General features: G+C 37.0%; 1 non-coding gene across 1 annotated transcript; it reads left to right on the top strand.

The window, feature by feature from the left end:
* Positions 1 to 1,130: 1,130 nt before the first annotated feature.
* Positions 1,131 to 1,202, top strand: TRNAT-GGU (transfer RNA threonine (anticodon GGU)). Its single transcript has one exon. It is a non-coding gene; the product is annotated as a tRNA-Thr (tRNA).
* Positions 1,203 to 6,191: the final 4,989 nt, after the last annotated feature.

Here is a 6,191-nt window from a genome sequence, read left to right as displayed (position 1 = left end):
AAGGAAAATACTATCTTTCTGTGTCTGATGGGCTAGTCCTCTTGGCTAGGACTCTACTCCCGTATCTAGCTCCTGGCTATGTCTCATCAATTGGAAAAGGAAATTCCTAGCGGCTCTCAGCAATTCAAAAAATGAATGAGGACAGTCTATTGGCAATGAAAAAAGTCAATTCCTAGCTGTACAGACTAACTATAGCTTCCATGACTGGATGGAGCAAAAAGCAGCGCTGTACTCTATCAAAAGAAATGCACGGACCAGAGTTCTCCTGAGGGCGCTTTCCTATAATCGGCTAGCTTCTAAAAACCTATTGTCGCGGCATCATCAGCTGGGCATCTGTCTCTAGCTGTTGGCTGGGCACGGCTGCTCAGGAACCTTAGCGTACGACCTCGGCTCCTCCAAATCCTCCACTCTGCAAGAGACCGCTGCAAAAAGAAACAAGAAGAGATAGTTTATTGCAAAGTGCGACCGATTCCTTGCAAAGAGAAGACAGTAGACACCAGAGTGAACCAAAGGAAGAGCTGGTAGGGCAATCGAAGGAGGGAAATAGGCGGGTTGAGCGAAAGCGGGTACCTGATCCAGCAACAGTTGATTCAGCTGCGCCATGCACGGACAGCTGCAGCCCCTGCATGCAGAACACCTGCCTGCCAATACGCCCAAACCAAAATTGCAAACAATACAAACTGCAAACAATCCAAACTAATGCTAAGAAACGCTAACATTAAAACACGAAATCCTCTGACGGTCAGCAAAAATAAACAAGGCTAAGGAAAATAACCTAAGCTCCGGCCTCTCCCGCCTCGGGAAGAGGCCAAATAAGATGGCAAACCTGAGCACTTTGGTCATCCTGGCACGAAGCATTTTAAAACCTTGCTCTAACCAACGCATTCTCCAAAATAGCACTTGGAATTAATGCTAAATCAACCAAATCGGATTACTATAGTCCCTGGCCATTGCCAGATGGCAAGGACTAATAAGGTTCAAATCATTATATGTAATATTAATAATGATAAATGAAAGATATTTATATGAATAATTGAATTTATTAATCATATTTAATTGAAGCACTTTGAGCACAAGTACGTGGGTGAGATGTACTGCCGCAAAAGGAGGATGAGTTTTCTTCTGAGGGGGCCCTTTTAACTCAGCGGTAGAGTAACGCCATGGTAAGGCGTAAGTCATCGGTTCAAGTCCGATAAAGGGCTCATGTTTCCCACGAAGAAAGAAGGCTCAGGTGTCCATTTCTCATCGTATGATCCACATCTTTTCAAGATGAAAACCCTTTTTCAGGGACGAAAATTATCTGTCATGATAGGTTTCAGGCAAAACATTTGTTATGACGGAGTCTCACAACTAATATGGGGGGAGGACCACTATATTTTTATCAATAATAGTCTTCTGGGTTTTTAAAACACGAAATCCTCTGACGGTCAGCAAAAATAAACAAGGCTAAGGAAAATAACCTAAGCTCCGGCCTCTCCCGCCTCGGGAAGAGGCCAAATAAGATGGCAAACCTGAGCACTTTGGTCATCCTGGCACGAAGCATTTTAAAACCTTGCTCTAACCAACGCATTCTCCGAAATAGCACTTGGAATTAGTGCTAAATCAACCAAATCGGATTACTGTAGTCCCTGGCCATTCCCAGATGGCAAGGACTAATAAGGTTGAAATCATTATATGTAATATTAATAATGATAAATGAAAGATATTTATATGAATAATTGAATTTATTAATCATATTTAATTGAAGCACTTTGAGCACAAGTACGTGGGTGAGATGTACTGCCGCAAAAGGAGGATGAGTTTTCTTCTGAGGGGGCCCTTTTAACTCAGCGGTAGAGTAACGCCATGGTAAGGCACAAGTCATTGGTTCAAGTCCGATAAAGGGATCATGTTTCCCACGAAGAAAGAAGGCTCGGGTGTCCATTTCTCATCGTATGATCCACATCTTTTCAAGATGAAAACCCTTTTTCAGGGACGAAAATTATCTGTCATGATAGGTTTCAGGCAAAACATTTGTTATGACGGAGTCTCACAACTAATATGGGGGGAGGACCACTATATTTTTATCAATAATAGTCTTCTGGGTTTTTAAAACACGAAATCCTCTGACGGTCAGCAAAAATAAACAAGGCTAAGGAAAATAACCTAAGCTCCGGCCTCTCCCGCCTCGGGAAGAGGCCAAATAAGATGGCAAACCTGAGCACTTTGGTCATCCTGGCACGAAGCATTTTAAAACCTTGCTCTAACAAACGCATTCTCCGAAATAGCACTTGGAATTAGTGCTAAATCAACCAAATCGGATTACTGTAGTCCCTGGCCATTCCCAGATGGCAAGGACTAATAAGGTTGAAATCATTATATGTAATATTAATAATGATAAATGAAAGATATTTATATGAATAATTGAATTTATTAATCATATTTAATTGAAGCACTTTGAGCACAAGTACGTGGGTGAGATGTACTGCCGCAAAAGGAGGATGAGTTTTCTTCTCTAGAGCAAGTGAGCATGACAAAAGAGGAATATGAGCGAAAGTTCGTGGCCCTAGATTTTTTTAAATGAATTCATTACATATATTTATACTTTTATGTTAATATAAAATAAAATCATTATATATAAGCATCTTATATATAATACTATTTTTAAAACGAATTCATTATACATACTTATACTTTTCCTTTGGTATTAAAATCGTTTGGTATTAAAATCGTAAAACGTGTTTTCATAAAAGATATATTAATACTTATATTATTGTTAAATGAAATCATAGACCTTCCCTGTATTATATTTTTTCTTTCCAATGATTACATAGGGACACTTCACATCTCTAGCAATTCATTATAAGCAAGGTTGTATAGCTAAAGTTTAATTATTGGATTTTAAAAAATATAAACTAATTTCTAAATTTGAGCAACCCCTTAGTTTAAATATAATTTATTTAAAATAGAAAACAATAAAGATATAATATAAATGGGCACATTAAAATTTCAATTTAGTTTTTCCCAAAAAACTAAATTGACACATTATTATTTCCCAAAAAAGCTTAAGTATTTGTTTATGTTGGATTGAGTGTACCGATACACGACACTCGTATTTCCTGAAAACCTGGGGCCGTTGCATCAATGGCTCGCATCATGCTCCGTAAAGCGTTGATGGGACCAAATTAATATTTAAAGATTTGTGCAACCCGGTCAGAATTGGCCAATTCCTATTTCCAACCCCATTGAAACATAAATGCAGCCTGACATGCAAGGGATATAGCAGTTCTCTTGTATTTATGTTTCAATGGGGTTGACTTTGGCATTTTAGCAACAAAGCAACTGTTATTCCCCTTACATGTCAGGCTGCATTTATGTTTCAATGGGGTTGGAAATAGGAATTGCCTCAGAATTGTAGGGCAGTGAAATCATTGTAAAACAATAATATTAGAGAAAAACAATGAATCATTGCTCGTTAAATTAGGCCTTGGCTAATCACATGTTGAAATAAAGAGTCAATAATATGACAGATAAATATGAATAAAATAAATAAATAAATAAAAATATAGTTTTTAAAATTATATTTTAGGAAACGAGAAAATATTTAGTATATTTGACTAAATTAATATCAAATCAGCTACAAACTGAATGTGTAGTTGTGCCATGCGGCATGGAAAATAAGCATCTTGCATAAATAAATTTATTTTCACATGAAATCATGTCACTTTATATATATCACTCGGTAATTTAAAATGGTGAACATTTTACATAGGGTTTTTTCCTTTTTCAAAAAATATTAATAGTTGTAATGTAGTGTAGTTCCTTCTTTTATAGCTAATTAATTGATACTCCGTGCATAAAGCTTTCAGCATGTTAAAATATGAAATTGTGGTCAAATTCCATTTTGGACAGTTCACCTGATGGATATAATGATTGCATTGAATTCCTCTTTTCAAGATTACCAAAATCGACCCAGAGATCACTCAAAATGGATAAGGGAAAGTTTACTTATGAAGAAAATCCCTCATGCACACATTTGACAAAGTCAGTCCTAAAGTAATGTGGACACCCTTGGAAGGCTATAAATACAAGTGACATCTACCTCATTTGCACACCGTCATGATACACTCTTCTATCTCAGGTTTTGGCTCGCACAGGTCTGAGGCTCGTTTGTGGAGGAACAAGTTCGCTCTGAGGTGAAATTGTGGGGTCTGAAGCTCGCATCTTAGTTTTAGGGTTTTAGGCCATAGTCGTAGGCACAACATATGAAAAAATCAACCACATTTTCTCGCATAGAAGCTCATCCGTGCAAATAGAGCCTTCCAGTCGCACAAACAACTCTCCATCCATGCAACTATGAGTTAGAGTTTCAGAATTGTAGCCACTCGCTTCTCTCAGACCAGATTTGACCTGAGTCGCTTGCATGCTAGGCTTCAGGGTGGGGCTCAGCTACTATAGTCAATCGCATGACATCTCCTCCATGCGACTCTGACCTAAATGATGGAATCTCATTTGTCAGAAGATTTTGCTTCGTTACTACATGGTTCGATAGTTGACTGCAGACAATGACAGTTCATTACAGACTTCATAATCAAATTTTTGAGTATAAACTTTTTTGGGTTCATTTATGGATGTTGTAGTTGCTTTTGTTGGTTAGTTATATAGATGAAGGTATAGATCATTGTACTCTCTTTTTCTAAATAATTTGATGACAATCTAAGAAGAAGAAGAATTATAAAGGGTTTTCCCCATAGTGGGTTCTGCCCCAGCCTCCGACCAATCCTGGTGTCTATGTGTGTGAATGTTTTTCTTCTATTGTTCCTTTATGTTTCGCTGAATTGATGATGATGATATTGTTCTTTCGACATAGTTGCATATTTTGTTGAATAATGATGTAAATCATAATAAGTTATGATGTTATGGGATGAAATTAATGTGTTAATGAATAAATACAATTATCAAAGAAAAGAGCAATATAGCCCTATGAAAAATTAACACAGTATCAAAGTTGGGCTGAAGAAAAGTCATGGAGATCACCCCTATTATGAAACCATTGATGGAAACAAGAAGAGGATGGTGGAGACCTAAAATAATTCTAAAGGTTTGAATAAAACCTTAGGGAATTTGTGTATAAGGGTTTGATGGATATTATGAGGTTAGGGTTTGAGAGAAACCATGGTTTATGGAAAAGATTTGAGATATAAAATCTAGAAATCCTAGCATGGTCAATGTGAAGATGCTAAAGAACGTACGACACATTTGATGAAGCCCTATATGGGATAGTCTCTAGTGGGCCTTGTTGTTGATAAAGTTGGTTGAAATAGTGAAGGCTGTTGAAGATGGCAACAATAAATGCTAAAAATAGAAATTCTAAAAATAACATTGCTAAAAATGGCATTTCAGGATATACTCCAACTCTATTGGAAATAGCAAAAAAGTAGAAATGATAAAAATAGCATTGCTATAAATAGCATTTCGGGATACATTCCAATTTTAATTAGTCCCTGAATTAAAATTGAGAATTAAAATTCGAATTTGATCTTAGCAGTTGTTTGAAAAATAATTAATTAATTCATCTTGAGTTAATTAGTTGTAGAAAATCAAGCATGAAGTCTATGTGAAGACATGCAATAGTTTCTCCATTGATTGAGGAAGTTATCCCTTGATTAAGGAGATCAGGATGAGGTGTACTTTGAGCTGTAATTAGTTAGCTCAAATTAACTGAGTTAAGTCTAGTTAGAGTAGTTCCAACAGTTTGTGGAACTGATTGTGAGTACAGTTAATTAATGCATGCATGCATGTAACTGCTGCACTTCAGATAACTGAATTTTTCTCTCATAAATAACTCATGCATGTCAATTCAGTCAGAGACCCAGTTGAGATTAAAGGAAGGGACAGTGTACTATCAGTTGGAGGAATTTTCCTATATAGGAAACTCATCCATGCAGAAGGAATTATCTCCTTCAGGACTGTGCAGTTACTTTTAAGTTTAATGTGTTGTGTGAGAGGTAAATTCACACAGGTGGCAACATTGGACCCCATTAGAAACTGTGCAAGGAAATAAGAGGCTTGGAGGGCAAAGGAGAAGGTTTGTGAGAAGCCTTTGATTGTCTATGAGCAGCAGAGGGATTGTACTGAGAGCTGGATGGTTTTCGAGATAAAGCTTTGTGTAATCCGGACATATTTCCACTTGTATGATAATACAGAGATCA

Source organism: Pinus tabuliformis, chromosome 1_1 (assembly GCF_031772625.1).
Source record: "Pinus tabuliformis cultivar Carrire ecotype Pingquan chromosome 1_1, CPIR1, whole genome shotgun sequence".
In the NCBI taxonomy this organism is placed as follows: Eukaryota; Viridiplantae; Streptophyta; class Pinopsida; order Pinales; family Pinaceae; genus Pinus; species Pinus tabuliformis.
The sequence above is the reverse complement of the archived record's forward strand: the minus strand, read 5'-3'. Positions and strand labels throughout refer to the sequence as shown.